The sequence below is a fragment of the Callospermophilus lateralis genome, chromosome 15 (genome assembly GCF_048772815.1).
Source record: "Callospermophilus lateralis isolate mCalLat2 chromosome 15, mCalLat2.hap1, whole genome shotgun sequence".
Lineage (NCBI taxonomy): Eukaryota > Metazoa > Chordata > Mammalia > Rodentia > Sciuridae > Callospermophilus > Callospermophilus lateralis.
The window spans coordinates 15,947,462-15,965,458 of NC_135319.1; positions in this window are offsets into that span (position 1 = coordinate 15,947,462).

Consider the following 17,997-nt stretch of genomic DNA (forward strand, 5'->3'; position numbering starts at 1 on the left):
CTTCACTTTAATGTTGTGACAATCCTTTGGTTTTTTGAACCACTGCTGCCATCCAGTGGAAGAAGATGGTATTTACTAAATAGTAGGAAAGTCATTCTGCTAAATGACTAATATAGACAAATTTTTATAATGATAAATTACCAACAATTAAATTCCCGGTAATATTGAATTAAAACAAAAGGGAAATGGAAGTGAAGTTCTTTAAAACAGTCACCATTCCAACAAACTTCATCAACATTATGGATACTGTCACTGTTTGATATATTTCATGCTTACATTCTATGCTCCTGGTTGTATAATGTTTATTTTATATTTTCCCACATTTATGACAGCTACAGGACTATTATCTGGTAAGTCTATATTATGAGTTGTACTCTTTCTGATTCCAATATTTTTGTCCTTTTCTTCAGGGTTCTCTACACAAGTTATGTAGAAGTTCTGCAGGTCTGTTTTGATCCTGTGATTCATTGGATATCTCCTTGCACATTTAATGAATCTTTCTTCTGTGTTTGTCCAAAATTCTAATCGCAGGTTCAATCTTAGTTATACTTCCTAAAACTATTCCGGTAAATATATCTACAATTCTTATAAACATGAATCCTGGGGTTTTTCATTTTATTTTGTTCTTGAACTAAATTTGAACTAATTGGTAGGCAATAGAAATTTGTTAATTTTTAAAAACATTAAACAAATACACGTTCATAATCTCATCATTCTTGTACCTAGTTACTAGCTACTTGCTACCAGGAAGGATCAAGATTCTTTCTTTCTTTTTTTATTGGTACATTATAGTTACACATTGTAGTGGGAATCATTGTGCCATATTTATTCAAGCACATAAGATAATCTGATCAATCTCAGTCCCCTGTATCTCCTTTCTTTCCTTTCCCCCCTTGATCCACTTGTCCCCTTCTATTTTTATTATTATCATTCTAATTAGTACATTATAATTATACGTATGAAAGCTGTGTCCATTGTGGCATATTTGTACATAGACATAGCATAATTTGGTAGATTTTTTTCCCCTTATTCCCACAGTGACAATATCTGTAATGTTGATGACATTTATTAGACTGGTAACTGTTTTAAAGTACGTCATTTCCATGAAGCCATTCTACCCTCCTTCACTCCCTCCCTCTCTGTCTCCTTCTTCTTCTCCATTGGTCTCCCTTCTATTTTTGTGAGATAGGGCCGAGACTGATAGTCAAGCAAAAATAATCTTCAATCAACACAGTCCTGGGAGTGTGTTGCTCAGCAACATTAGAAACATACATTTGAGTTTCACAGAAAGTGTTTTGTCCTAATCTTTTGTCAGAGAGACAGCCTTGGAATCCCTCCTACAAATTCTTCAGAATGCTTCCTGATTTAAATGATCTCCAGCAAGTCACATATCAAACCATCTGAGCCTCTTCTCGGGATGTGACATGACTGTACCAGAAGAAGTTGAGTTGACTATTTTTCTCATGATACACTTGACTTATTATGAAAGCTCAAATTTTTTAAAAAAGCAACAACTTCTTGGGAGAATTTGTGAAATTACATTAATATTTTGTCTCTTATAAGCTATTTTATTTTGTAAATTCAGAACTTTTGTTCATAATGTAATATCTGATTATATTCCTACCCAATTAAAATTGTTAGTTGTGAAACCTCTAGTGCTTTCCTTGGTGAATATAGTCTGAAATTTAAATAATGCTGTGTACATTTTTTTTCTGGATTATTTCACATCTGCTCATCTAAGTAAACCAGATAACTTTGTAATATCCTAGCACCTTCTCTATATGACAATACTGATAATGTTATTAAAATTGATAATAATTATGCTAGTATACTTTATTCTGGCCCTACTTTATGTGATTTTTTTCTTATGATTTTCATGCCTTTTTAAAATTAATATGTCCCTGTTTTCAAAACATTGGGCTCTTCGATCTCTTATTACAGAAACTAGCACAAGATTCTTTGGTATTAATGATAAATTTCACAATGATGGAAGTTATTTTTCACATTTAATTCTTCAATATAAAACATGGTTCAGGTTTTTTTATGCTTTCTCTCTAGTTGTACAAGCAGAAAACATCCCAGTGCTAAAGATCCTGGTTCTGATGAGACCACTTTAGAAAGAATCCCAGGCTTCATTGGTTCTCATATCACATGGTGAGGCTCAGAAGAACCTGTGGCATGTGACAGGCCTACTCCTGAAATGCCGGAAATTTTATACAGTTACACAGAATACTAGTTCAAGATGAATGGACATAGTCGAGAAAACTGAAAAAGAGAAGAAAGCTCACACATCTCAAAAACAGACAACATCTGCTTTTTCATATTTTTGCAGGGGAATCATGTGGATGAGCCTACACAATAGCAAATAAACTCAGTCCCTCCAAGCAAGATAGGAACATTAGGGTAAAAATGCAAATATCTAGCAGTGTGCCTATTCAGCAAAACACAAAAACCACCAAAAACCTACAAGCTCAAAACAAAAACTATGATGGACAATAAAATAATTTTTGATAGTGAAGTCAAATCCATGCCGTTGTTTGACTGATTACATTTTTATAGGACAGTGACTCACATAAATCATTTTGTTACTTAAATAAAAAATAATTGCTACAATCAAAACTTATTGTTGAGCACCTATTATGTTCCAGCAGACCCTGAAGATGTACAAAGGGATGAAGATGAATCTCTCATGCCCTGGATATACGTAAAGAAGACAGTATGCCAAGGAAGAGTGGCCAAGGTGCAAACAAAAGAGCTTTTAATCAGCATATTAATGAATTCTTTGTTGGGTTTCTCTAGTCCTCTTTTAAATTCTGATTCGTAATCAATGAAATTATGTATACAAAATATAAGGCAATGGAAGGAGTTCTGAGTTGTGACCTATTGTGTTATATTCCAATTAACATCTAATATGAATAGAGTAGAGAGTACATATTTCAGCCTTCACTTTGGTAGGGGAAAAAAGAAGTGAAAGACACAAATTGACTCTCTTGAAATTCAAATATCCATCTCTCAATATTTTGCACCCAAACTATCTCAAAGAAAACATTATCAAAGAAAATGTACAGAATGGCTGGAGAATGAGGAAAAAGAACTTGATTTAAGGAACTCAAATGTGAGAGACAAATATATTATTTTCTTGGGGTGGGGTACCAGGGATTGAACTCAGAGGCACTCAACCACTGAGTCACATCCCAGCCCCGTTTTGTATTTTATTTAGAGACAGAGTCTCACTGAGTTGCTTAGTACCTTACTTTTCCTGAGGCCAGCTTTGAACTTGCGATCCTCCAGTCTCAGTCTCCAGGGCTTCTGGGATTACAGGCATGTGCCACCACACCACAACTCATTAAATGAATTAATGTATCCTTAGAAATCACAAGTTAAACAGGGGGTGCAATACACCACATATAATTGAGAGCACCCTGAGGATTCCAGGTTTTGCCCTGAGCCATATCCCTTATCAATTGTGAAGACTAGTTTTTTTTCAAACTAGTATTTATATGCTGTTCAGTTTAACTTGGGCATATTGAGACCTATATGCACACTTGAATGAAAATGATGAATCAAGATTCATGGGGTCCCCGAGGAATGTGTCTAATAGTAGAGGTAACCAGAGCCAAACCATACATAACATTCTACTGTGGAAAAAATAGGAGTAATGGCACTCACCTGTGAGATCATCTATTGATAAATACAGTTGTTTGACCATTAGTCATTTACAGAAAAATTAGATAGCATCTGTGTGTTAGGCAAGGGTCTGCAGAGAATTGGCTCACACAACAATGAAGGTTGACTGACATATCCTAACATCTGCAATACCAACCAACAGACCCAGGAGAATGGTGTAGTGCCAGTCCAAGTTATAGGGCCTGAAAATCAGGAGAGCCTGTGGGGTAAGTTCCAGATTGAGGATGGGCAGGCTCAAGACTCAGAAAGAATCAACATTTCAGTCCAAGTCCAAAGGCAGATAAAAATTGACGCCCCACTCAAAGGAGTTAGGCATGAGGAATTTCCTTTTGTTTGGGAAGAATGAACCTTGTTTATATTCTCTATTAAAGCCTTCAGCTGATTGAATGAAGCCCACTCTCATCATGGAGGAAAATCTGATTTACTCAGTTTATTGATTTAAATATTAAACTCTTAAAAAAGTTTCTTACAAAAACATTCAGAATAATGTTTGACCAAATATTTGGGCACCCTATGGCCCAATCAAGTTGACTGGGTTAACCACTGTACTCTTTATTGCTTTGAACATATAATGCTGAATAATTAACACTAGCCTATGTATTAGTATAGACCTTTGTGTCTGACCATCTCAAAGAAGACATTGAGATGACTTGCCAGATGTGCATGGTAAGAGGATTTCCTTTCCCTGCTGTCTTTCAGGCCTTTCCTGGGAGGGTTACAATGCTACAGTGTCCACTTCTGGCTGATCCTGAATACCTATTTTGACTACCTGTAAAACAGGCACAGTTACCTTTTTATTCCCCCTTTGTTAACTATTTTCAGCAGGAAGGTGATCTATGACAAAGCAAGCAAGTTACCTAAGCACAAAATTTAAGGAAATAATCTCAGGATCATGCAAATATCAACTTTTTGTGAAATAAATGAGGAAATAAGAGTAATAATGTGTCTCTTCTTGTTTTAGCAAAAAAAAAAGGCACACAGAAGAATAAATGAGTTTTTTTAGTTTGTTTTCCTATAAGGGTAGTAAGATGGGCTGGAAGTGAAACAGAATTAATAGCCTTTTAAAACAGTTTTGATTTTTGGAACTACATTGATACTTTTTTTCATACTAAAAAATAAAAGGAAAATAAGGGGGAAACTAGAATATGATACCCACTTAGGCAAAATATATTTAAATATATATGACCACATTGAAGGGGGGAAAGAGCCAAGTATTTTTGGTGATACATCTTTGATTAAAGATAAAAAAATCTGTAAACAAATATTAATCTCATCAGTTTGTGTTTCCTATGGTATGAGTTAAGAATTTGGAAACAGTTTTAAGTGTTTTTTGGTATTGAGCATGTGTTCATTTCATTGATAAAAACACAACCAGATTTCTCAGTGCTGGAGAAGGAGTTTAAAAATATAGTATTGGGGGAGGCTAGAATGAATCTTGTGGTGTTAGATTAGAGTTGGAGGTATCAGTATAAATTTATAGTTATAAATAGAGAAATGGATATGTATGTTTATATGCATATATTTATTTCCTAACTCTGTTGGCTGAGAGGGTCTAGTAACAATAACACTTACAGCCTAGATCTTGGTTTTTCAAAATTATTCTTCACTAAAAGGAATCTTTACAGAGACAGTTGATTCTAGACTGGAGCAAGGATGATGACCCTGGGATTTCTCATTGTAAGGGAATCTGAAGGAACTGTGGGAACATGTCCAAGGAACATAGAAGCCAACTTAAAGGAGCTTCTACAGGATATATAAAGAACTCAAAAAGCTTAACAACAAAAAACCAAATAACTCAATCAATAAATGGGCTAAGGAACTGAACAGACAATTCACAAAAGAAATACAATTGATCAACAAATATATGAAAAAGTGTTCAACATCTCTAGCAATTAGAGAAATGCATATCAAAACTCTCTAAGATTTTATCTCACTCCTGTCAGAATTGCACACATCAAGAATACAGGCAACAATAAATGTTGGCAAGGATGGTGAAAAATGTACTACAAATGTATTGTATTGAAGGTGGGACTGCAAATTGATGCAACCACTATGGAAAGCAGTATGGAGATTCCTTAGAAAACTGGGAATGGAACCACTATTTGACCCAGTTATCCTACTCCTTGGTTTATACCCAAAGGATTTTAAATCAGCATACTACAGTAATGCAGCCACGACAATGTTTACAGCAGCTCAATTCACAATAGCTAAACTATGGAACCAACCTAGGCGTCCTTCAATAGATGAATGGATACAGAACATGTGGTAAATATACTCAATGGAATATTCCTCAGCTTTGAAGAAGAGTGAAATTATGGCATTTGTCAGTAAATGGTTGGAGTTGGAAAATATCATGCTAAGTGAAATAAGCCAATCCCACAAAACCATAGGCCAAATGTTTTCTCTAATGTGCGGATGCTAATTCACAATAAGGTAGAGGGGCAATAGGGAGGAATAGCCTTACCTTAGATTAGGTAGAGGGAAGTGATGGGAGGGAAGGGGAGGCTATCCAGGGATAGGAAAGATAGTAGAATGAAACAGACAATTATTACTGTATGTATATATGTGACTGCATGACCAATATGATTCTGCAACATGTACACTCAGGAAAATGAGAAATTATATCCCATCTATGTATGATATATCAAAATGCATAAATGCATTTATTGTTATGCATAACTAATTAAAACAAATTTTTAAAAATCAGAGTAAAAAACTTTGTTAGGAAACTATTTTAATATTTTGTTAAAAATTGTCTAATAAATTGTTTTTAAAAAATTGGGCACTTAAAAGTCACCAATCAAGTCAAATTTGTCAGATAAAATTTAAAAAAAATTTAACAAAAGAGTAAACAGTTAAACTCCATTTGTCATCAACCTCTAAGATGGTCCTTGGTGTTGCTAACCTCTAAGAGTCACAGCTCTGTGTGGTCTCATCCCACATTGAAGCAGGGCCGTCACTGAGGGCAGCAGCGGCCAAGGCCAGGCCACAAATGCACTAAAATAGCTCGAGGAGGAGGAGGACCACCACAAAAAGCCAGCCCTGACATACCAGCTGTGTGAGTGGCCCTCTTGGAGGTGAAACCTCTGGTCCCGGTCAAGCTTTCAGAGGACTAGCTGACCCTGTCTGCAACTTTATCAGACTCCCAAGCCAGGACCATCCAGCCACGCCATTCTGAGTTCACACCCATGGAGCAGGCAGAGACAATGAATGATTATTATTGCCTTAAACCACTGTTTTGCAGTGATTTGCTGGGAGCTAGTGGATGATGAAGCTACTACAGAATAAAATAAGAATCCATAAGTTGCTTTCCTCTGATATAAATAAATGAACCCATAAATAAAGGAGAAGAGATGTGGAGAAAGATTCCTGTTTACAATAGAGTGTTAAATAATGAATGTAAAAGGATGGCTATCATTTGGACCTGGAAAATCCCCCGAAGATCTGTGTGTTCCAGTTAGGTCCCCAGCATGGGGCTTTGGAAGGTGGTGGAGACTTTAAGAGATTGGGCCTAGTGAGGGGTCTTCAAATTATTGGGGTGGGCCTGGTATGTGGGTGGGGGGGAGGGAAATTGTGGGACCACTGTCTCTTCCTCTTTCTTTTTTTCACTTCCCAGCCCCAAAGTGAGCAACCTTGGCCTACAACACACACCGTGCTCTGATGTGCTGCATCCCTACCAGCTCCAAAAGCAATAGGGACAAGCAATCTTGACTCAAAACCTCCCAAAATAAAGCATTTCTCTTTTTAAAAAGTTACTCATCTCTTTTATTTGCTACAACGACAGAAAGTGGATTAACCTAGGATGATAGAGTTAGAAAATTAACATTTTGCAACCATTGTAGTAGTAACTAAATTAGTAAAAAAAAAAAAAAACAAAACAGTCAATGGCTGCTAACATTCATGGGTAAAAGTCTGATGAGAAACACAATGTTACATAGTTCATTTATTAACGAGAAAGAGAAAATACTATTTTTTTTTTTTTGAAAAAAAAAATGGTAGGTGCCACCCAAACTGAGTAGTGAAAGTTAACCCCACCTGCAATAAAATAGTCACACATTGTGGTATCCTGCTGAAAATGAAGAACCTGAATCAAATGAGGAGGAAACATCAGACAAATCCCACATTGAGGGACCTTCTATAAAATTAGCAATTTATAGAAAAACTGGAACTGTTCCAGCGTACAGTAGATTAAAGAGACATGAAATTGTGCATAATACATGAACTTTTGCACTCACGTGGAGCTTTGCATATATAACCGATCCAAAGAATTTAACAAGTTCTATATTATTTCTAAATGGGCAGAAATATAAGAGGGAGTTGGTAACTTTGGGAGCCATCTGGGTTAGGGGCTTGTTATGTTCAATCCTGTAGGTACCAAGTAAACCTAGCTGCGTACAGAGTTTTATGAAAGCCAAATTATATTTGTTTTAATCAGGTGAATCTCCAGACTATTTGCCTGTCCTATTTTCCTTAGACTCACTCTGATATGGAAAAGCAGATAGCTTTGTTCGAATTTTATCCCACCTTTTTTTACACATATGTACCCTTTGTATGTATTAATGGAAGGTTTTGAAGATTTTATCATTGAAAGTGTATGTATAAAATCTTATCTTCTACTCAAGAGAGTTAAAAAAAATGTAAACTGGCTTTTGTGAAACAGATTTTAAAGGTATGACTAAGATTCTTGTTATACATTAGAAAGAAATCCAGTGCATATGTCAACATATTTAAGTGAAACAGTAAACAAAAATTTAAATACATGATACTTTCAAGAAAGGTGAATAGTCTAACTAGAATACTGCATATCTCAGTGGATGATGGCATACAGATTCAAAGTTACCCAAATGAATTTCTATTCATTTTTATGGACCCTAGTTTGGTGGGTTTATGTTTCTCTAAACTATAAAGACTGATCGAAGTGATTTCCTGTTCTTTCTCAGTTATATGCCATTTTATGATGGGGTGATTTAATAAATTTTGAAGATTTCTTAGACTTGTTCCCAGGCAAACAAACTCCAAAGAGGATGGGTAACAGTCTGTTCACTGCTTTCTCCAAATAGACATGGTGAGTCATCTTTTCCCCTTAGTTTACCATCTGCTATGATTTAGAAATCAGTCCCAATTTAAGATTTTACTTTCTTCTTTTTTTTCTCTTGTTTTGAGACTCTTTCATGTGGGAAAGACTGAGCATAGGACTCCCACTTTCATTTCTTGTTGTCCGTGATAAATCATATTTTCTTAAAGCTTTAGTCTCTTATTGTAAATCAGGTAACCTAGTAAGATGTATTACCTCTTTCAGGTTTGAGATGGGTGAAGACTAGAATGCTAAATTTTTTGCAAGACCAAAAATTTTGGATCAAAGAAAATGTATCAGTGAGTTTTAGATTATGAATAGCTATGTTGTTAGCATGCAGAGCTAGTCGTAACAAAATCAGCAATTGTCTTAGGCTGACAAACTCACAGGTGTTTCCCATAAAAAGAAACCCCAGATTCTTAGCTAAACCTGTAGTCAACACTAAGCATCAGAATCATCTCCATTAGCTATTTGGCAGACACTGAGCATTTTTACCATAAATAAACATGGTCATAATGAGAAGATAAGCTTGCTGACTACCAAGTCAGGGTCTTTTCTGATTAGAAGTGATTCAGGGCTATATCCATAAAAAGTTTATTGTTGGTTAATGAAAAACTTTGTGTACATTCTGTATGTGTGTTATGGTTTGGATGTGAGGTGTCCCCCAAAAGCTCACTTGTGAGACAATGCAAGAAGGTTCAGAGGAGAAATGATTGGGGTTGTGATAGGTTTAAACCCATCAGTGAATTAATTTCCTGATAGGGGTTTAACTGAATGGTAATTGAAGATGGGGGCGTGGCTGGAGGAGGTGGGAATTGGAGGTGCGGCTTTGGGGTATATATTTGTATCTGGGGAGTGGAGTGTCTCTCTCTCTTCTCTCTCTCTCTCTCTCTCTCTCTCTCTCTCTCTCTCTCTCTCTCTTTCTCTCTCTCTCTCTCTTCCCCCTTTCTGATCACCATGTGAGCTGCTTCCCTCCACCAAACCCTTCCAGCATAATGTTCAGCCTTACCTCAAGCTGGGTGCAATGGACTAAGACCTCTGAAATTGTGAGCCCTCTGATAAAATCTTCCTCTTCCGCAGTTATGCAGATTTGGTCATTTATTCACAGCAGCAAAAAAGTAGACTAAAAATATGTATTCTCTGAGTTTATTTTATTTTATTTTTTTAATTTTTGTGAACCTGGGACTAATTTAACTCTTTGGTAAGAGGTTCACCTTAGTAAAACTCTTATGGAGTATTACTTAACAGTTCAGAGAGTTTCCACTGATCTTATGGACATTCGTGAATTGTCATGTTGTCATATTTGGAGAAGAACTTCAGAAATAAAAAAGAAAATTCACGTCTTTGTAACCAAACAGTTGCTTACTCTGAGTTCAAAGAGAAATGGAGAGGCATAAATCCTGGTGCTTTTGTTAATGAATTTGGAAGAGTCTATATCCCAATGGTACAGTTTGAATGTTTGTGTCCCCCAAAACTTGAAACCTAATTTCCAGTGTGATAACATTAGAAGACCAAGCTTTTGGAAGGTGATTAGGTCAGAAGGGCTCTGATCTCATGAATAGGATTAGTATCCCTAAAAGAGAGACCCCAGAGAGCTAGACAGCCTCTTCCTCCATGTGAGGACATAGCCAGAAGTTGCCGTTTATGATCTAGAGGGCAAGTCAGTGATAACTTTCCATTGTTTATAGCATTTTTGTTATAGCAGCTCCTATGGACTAAGACAGACTATGACATCCAACAATCTTAAACGTAACTATATATACCAGGGTGTCATAATGATGAAGATGTAAAGTCTGAAATGACATTAACTCTCATAAGAGCTGTGTCTAGCAGTTTAATTTTGCTCTGGTATTCTTTTGCACAAAGTTTGGCTCTCACTAGAATAAGATATATTCCATGCTTATACAATTATATCAAAATGAATTCTACTGTCATGTATAACTAAAAAGAACCCATAAAAAATAGAAAAGAAAAACCAACACAGTTTTGTTCTCTAGATGTTTCAAGGGTCAGGATTTCAGCCAGTCTTCACTGGGCAGGGGACTGGGATTGAGGAGCCACAGTAGAAACAAAATAAAAGTGCTTACCTTTCCTAAAGGTCAGTTTCCTCACTTAGGGCATTACAGATGAAATGGTTAACTCCTGAAACCACAGTCTCAGGTAACTGTCACAACAATCCCAGAAGATCAGTGTCCTCAGCTTTGGTCTGTAGGGAGACTTTAAGCATGGAAAGAAAGTGGCAGAGCCAGTCCGACATCATAGAGCTGTGAGACCACAGATATCAGGATCTTCCTCTCTGTGCTTCCTGCTGTGAGAAGTAAACTCAAGTCAAAGCCCTTACTAGATCTCATGGAACTGTCACCAGGAAAGCTCCCAATCTTTTTGTGTCCTAATTTTGTCCTATGTGTAGGTGAGAGTGCCTTGCATGTAGCTGGCACTGAAAGATGTCCAGTTGATGTTTATTGCCTTTCTCTTTCCCCCACCCGTTGGACACACTGCACTGACAGTTGACCATTTTTTTTCTAAAACAGACTCTGACACAAAGGAGCTTAAACAATGGAAAACAACATAGATAAATACAACAATAATAAATATTAAGACAATAATAGATAAATAAGCTAAGGGGTGTTTATACATGGAAATATGAAAAAGCTAAGAAGATGAATTAACAGTGACTATAGCCTACAGATAGATTAATGTTATAATATTGAGCAAAAAAAATTAAAAATATAAATCATTTTTTAAAAATTTAAAAACCAGAAAAATAAAGATATTGCTTAACAATAAAAATTCAGGTGGGGGTTAATGTGAAAATGAAAGTGTATAAATTGTTTCCATAAGGGAGAGGCTAGCAGGTACAGGAGGGGTAGAGGGAAGAGGCTATGACCTAGAGAGATGCTAGGGCTGCAGAGAACAGCTGCAGATGTTCTAATCTTGAGATTTGGTCAGAAGTTATAGAGAGGAGGACTGCCAGTTTCCCCAATACCCTGTCACTTCTTCTCCCAGATTAGTTAGAGGTGGGCTAAGGAAGGACAAAGCCAGACTCTCAGAGCCTGGGCTAAGGAATAGTCTTCCCTAATGCTATCCTGTTCTCCTGATTTAGAGCAGCCTGGGAGGACGTTCTGTGTCTTAATCCGGTGGTGGCAACACAGGAGTCTGCTACGGAGCCATTCGCCAACTTAGAGTGACAACAGGTCCTGTTGTACGCCTGTTATCTCATCGGTAACACCTCAGTTCTCTCTCAGTGTCCCAGTTTGGGTGACATGTTATGCTAATGGAAATGTATACAAAATTTTAGGCACATAGTATATATTTCATAGTGAAAATAATTTCTAAAGAAAAAGCTGATATGAACGGCATGTGAATTCTTATCTCATGCTTGTCCAAAACAGTATTTGAAGCATTGAATAGTATCAGTAATATATATTGAAATAATAGTATAAAGCACTTAATATGTGTAACTGGTCTTGTCTAAGCATGTTACATGTGTCAAATTATTTGATTTTCCTAACAAGTTTATGAAGTAAGTGCTATTTTTATCCATGCTGTAAGTGGGGAATTTGGAGCACAAGAAAGTTGAGCAACTTGCTCAGAGTCATAGCTGTATGATTTCAGGATTTAAATGCAAGAAGTTAACTCTGGTGATTATCATATAACCTTCCCATCCTTTATGTAAAGCTGCGCTTGGAGCATGATTGAACATAATGAATGTCATTGACTTCCTGGTGTTGTGTGTAGAGTGCATTCATTTTAGATGTAGATTTCCCCCCATTGTAGAAGCAATAATTATGTGACTGCATCAAATCTCCAACAAATCCACATATTGCAGGTTGCCACTAAAAGCACATTGGAAAATTCTTGTCCATGGGACACTATCTGTGGTCAGTTCTTAGGTCTCCAAATCTCATTTCCACTCTACCCTTTCTTGATTTCTTCCTCACTTCTTCCTTAAATAAGCCCTTTGACCACATTCTTCCATATATTAAATTTCCACCTGATGTTTCTTTCCTTCATTATGTTCAGCTCTTCTCTGTCACAGCGGCATGAGCCCTACTTCATATATGAAACCCTGCTAGTCAACCATTCTAACACATGTGGACTTTTATCCCTTCAAAAATCCTGTACCCATCATTACTGGGATTAAAAGTAGGGATTCAGGGCAAAAATCCTGAGCAGGAGAGCAGAACATAGAATGGAAATACATGCTAGATCCCAGTCCAATTACCTACCCTGTGTTCAAGGTTGAGCCACATTTGTAACTAGAAGTGTCACCTTGACACTGGGTGGTTGCAGATGTGCCCAGAGTTTGTGCCTGGTGAATCAGGAGGATCATGAAGGTCCAAGAAAGGACCAGTGAAATCGCTGCAGACAGATTGAGCACCAGAGCTAGAATGTGATGGCGGCAGCCATGTCAGTAGGAATGGTTTGGCAACCAGACATTGCAGCTAACTGACACTTTCTAAGAATAGGGTCTTTAGGGTCAAAACACATGGAAAACCCACAACTTTGCAGATATGTGGTTAGTGACAGGGAGGGCAGCTAGGTACAGTGGACATTAGAATGAAAAGAATGGTGAATTTCTCTTGGCAGATTCCTGGTGCAAGAGGTTCTCCATATTCCTTTGGAACTTATCACATGCTGCCTTGCATTTGATGTTTATCTGTGTAAGTTTACTTTCCCAAGTCAATTGTAAGGTCCTACAGGACAAAAATCACATAGGTTTTGGAACCATCTAGTCCTGCCCATCCCTCTCCAGCCTTGCCCAGCCACTCTGGTTTTACTTTCTGAAGAGAGAGTGGTTCTTAACCTCTCCATGCTGCATTCTCCCTGGCCTTCTATCAGCACCTCAAAACCAACACTCTTCCTGTCTTGGTCTGTTTTCTGTTGCTATAACCGAACAGCACAGGCTGAGTAATTTAAAAGGAAAAGAGTTTCAATCCACTCATAGCTCTGAAGGCTGGGAAATTCAAGATCAGGCAGCCACATTTGGTGAAATCCTTCTTGCTGTTGGGAATTCTACAAAGTTCCAAGGTGGCTCAAGGTGCCACATGGAGAGAGGGACTGGGCCTTGTAGCTCATCTCCTCTTTTTATAAAGCCACAGTTCCATGGATTGGGGTACCACTCCGATGGTCTTATTTGACTTCAGTCATGTCCCCAAAGTTCCACTTCCAAATACCATAATTGAATCAAATCTTCACCCTCTTAATGTCTCACAATGGGGATTCACTTTCAATGTGAGTCTTGGAGGGGACATTTGAACCTCCTATCTGAGAGTGTTCACAGAACATTCTCCTGATGCCAACCAGACCTTCCACATTTGCCAGTGACTGACTCTATTTTCTGAGGGAGTGTTTTAAACACCACTCTCTATGTCATCCCTTGACCAAAAAATACACAGCCCTGGGGGGAGGTAGGTATTATTACTAGTATTACCATCTACAAATGAGAAAATGGAAGCATGAGAAATTTAACAATTCTTTGGAGAAATGCTTAAGATCTGAACCTAGACAATAATTCTAGGACCTCACACAAAATTGACTCTTGATAAACAATTTATTGAACATTGGGCGATAGTCAACAAAGGTTCTGAGTGAATAAATGTGAACAAAAATATTTTCTCATCTAGAGCAACACGTAGGACCCTAAGCATCTGCGCCTGCCTAGGAAAAAAATTCCCCTCAAACCTAGGTTCATTTCTCCTGCAAAAATCACCTGGGACTGATACATGAACTGAGGGGATCTGCTATTGAAGATTCTGATGCCTGTTCATCTAGAACCATGGTACTCCAAGTGTGGTTCCTATCAGCCACAATGCAGACTTTTAGGAACACTGATGCTCAGGTGTTTCCAATTCAGTGACTGAATCGTAAACAGGAATTTGTGTTTAATAACCCTTCCAGATAATTTTGTTGTACCCTATTGTGATGTTTCCCCATAAGAGATAAACAAGGAGCATACCTCAGGCCTTAATTTAGAATTTCCTTTTGAATTCCATGTATATCACATGCTTTCTCTCCAGGTATACCTATGCCTTGCCACCTAGAAATTAGTTAACATTTTAAAACTGTGCAGTTTGTGATTAAGCCAACAGAACTCAAAATAGTATTCCAATTCCCTTATTGGCATTGTCTACAGGTGGAATTTAGGGCAGCTAATCTAGCCTTTCCTATCCAGCTGCTTAGTATAGATCATTTAGAGACAGCATTCTACAGCATGTGTAGAACTAAACTGCTTTATCAAACCCAGCTGAGAAGACAGTAAAACCAACAAAAAAATATTCTCTCTCCAACATGCAGAAGTCCTAAATAAGTCTCTTTTCTCTAGTTGCCCTTTCACCTTGACAGTGACTGGCTAGGAAGTTGCACCTGTGTGGTGAGCTGCTATGGCCACGCCACGCTTTATGCTCCCTGTGGCTGCTCGAGGCTCTCTTCAGCTGGGGCCCCTATAATCTCACCAAGTTCTTCTGGTCTCTTTGTTTATTGCTCACACGGAAGCTTCTGTGAGTGCCAACAAGAACTGAGCACCCTTCTCTTTGGACTCCAAATGACAGTTCTATTTTCAAACAAAAAGCCATTGTTTGCATATGAAATTGTCATATGTTGAGGTTTCCCAGTCTGATAAAACATTTCACTATCAGCCACCGCACAATTTTAAAAGCTTATCTGAACTAATTTAATCCTGTAGAAACTGTGAGGATCAAAATACTGTTAACACACTGAAAGTCCAAAGTCCACAACCACAAAAACCTGCCTCTGTTAATAGTTTGCTTTCCCAAATTCTTCTCTTTATATTTTTTTCAGTGTTCTTCATTCATATATTCACCAGTGGGATATATGATAGGTCCTCAAGTAAAAACAGTTTTATCTCAGCTTGAGATCTGAATCCACTGAGAAATAAAACACAAGTAAGACATAAAACTTGTTATAACAAATGTAAATTTGGAGACTACTGTTGATTTTGACAAACAGAGGTACAATTCACAAGGAGGCCAGACTCGAGGACACTGGTGGGGTTGGAGGTGAAGGGGGAGATGGGAGCTTGTTGCACCCCTCTATCAGCCTCAATGCACACTTTTAGGAACACCTATGCTCAGGTCTGTAATCCCACTGAATCAGAAACAGGAACAAGGGCAGAGTTGAGTCAAGCAGGCTAGGTGTATCCTTCCTGAACTGTCTTCTCCAAAGTTGATGCTTATTAACCATGTGGGTCTCACCTTCCCTGGGACAACCTGACCAAGGATGGAGGCTCAGAATTACACTAATTGAAGTTCACATGGAAGGAAGCTATAGCATCAGAGTTCAAGGGAGAACAAAAGGCTTTTGAAAATCTATGTTCATGACTTACATGAGGTCGTTTTGGTAAGATCTGAAGAATTTGTGTGTGCATGCTACCTGGGGTCTAGCTTTGAAAAATTATGTTCAGCATTAAAAAGCAAAGCATCTGAAGAAATTTGAATCTTTAATGACAACGTGATATCATCTCACCCCAGTTAGAATAACTATTATAAAAATATATAACAAATGCTGGCAAAAATGTAGAGAAGAAAGAACTATCATTCAGTGTTAGTAGGAATGTAAATTAGTACAAATATTATGGAAAACAGTATGAAGACTCTTTGAGAAACTAAAAATATATCTACCATGTGATCTAGCTATTCCACTTTTGGGTATATGTCCAAAGGAAATGAAATCAACATATCAAAGAGATTCACTTTGAGTTTTGTGCATGGTGAGAGATAGGAGTTTAATTTCATTTTGTTGCATATGGATTTCCAGTTTTCCCAGCACCATTTGTTGAAAAGGCTATCTTTTCTCCAATGTAAATTTTTGGCATCTTTGTATATTATAAGATAACTGTAATTATGTGGGTTAGTCTCTGAGTCCTCTATTCTGAACCATTGGTCTACAAGTCTATTTTGGTGCCAATACCATGCTGTTTTTGTTACTATTGCTCTGTGTTATAGTTTAAGGTCTGGTACAGCGATGCCACCTGCATTACTCTTCTTGCTAAGGATTGCTTTAGCTATTCTGGGTCTCTTATTTTTTCCAGATGAATTTCATAACTGCTTTTTCTATTTCCATGAGGAATGTCATTGGTATTTTTATTGGAATTGCATTAAATCTGTATAGTACTTTTGGTAGTATGGTCCTTTTGACAGTATTAATTCTGCCTATCCAAGAGCAAGGTGGATCTTTCCATTTTCTAAGGTTCTCTTTAATTTATTTCTCTAGCATTCTGTATTTTCATCATCGTGGTCTCTCATCTTTCTCGTTGACTCCTAAGTATTTTATTTTATTTTTTGAGGCTATTATAAATGGGGTAGTGTTCCTCATTTCCCTTTCAGAGGATTTGCAACTGATATACAGAAATGTGTTTGACTGATGGGTTTTGATTCTGTATCCTGCTACTTTGCTGAATTCATTTACTGGTTCTAGAAGTTTTCTGGTGGAATTTTTTGGGTCTTCTAGGTATAGAATCATATCATTGGCAAATAGTACTAATTTAAATTCTTCTTTTCCTATCTATAACCCTTTAATTTCTTTCATCTAATTGCTCTGGCCAGTGTTTCAAGAACTGTGTTAAATAGAAGCGGTGAAATAGGGCATCCCTGCCTTGTTCCCATTTTTAGAGGGAATGCTTTCAATTTTTCTCCATTTAGAATGATATTGGACTGTGGCTTAGCATAGATAGCTTTTATGATGTTGAGATATATTCCTGTTATTCCTAGTTTTTCTAGTTTTTTGAATATGAATGGGTGCTCTATTTTGTTGAATGCTTTTGCTGCATCTATTGAGATGATCATATGGTTCTTATCTTTAAGTCTACTTATATGATGAAATATATTTTTGATTTCCATATGTTGAAGCAACCTTGCATCTCTGAGATGAACCCCACTTGATCATGGTGCACTATCTTTTTGATATTTTTTTTTTTGTATTTGATTTGCCAGAATTTTATTGAGAATTTTTGCATCTATGTTCATTAGAGATATTGGTCTGAAGTTTTCTTTCTTTGATGTGTCTTTGCCTGGTTTGGGAACCAGAGTCATATTGGCCTCAGAGTATGAGTCTGGAAGTGCTCCCTCTTTTTCTATTTCATAAAATAATTTAAAGACTATTGGTATTAGTTTCATGCCCATTTTTATTGGTGCAATACTCATAGTAGGTAAGATTTGGAAATGACCTAGGTGTCCATCAATGTGTGAATAGATTAAAAATGTGGTAGGAATACATGA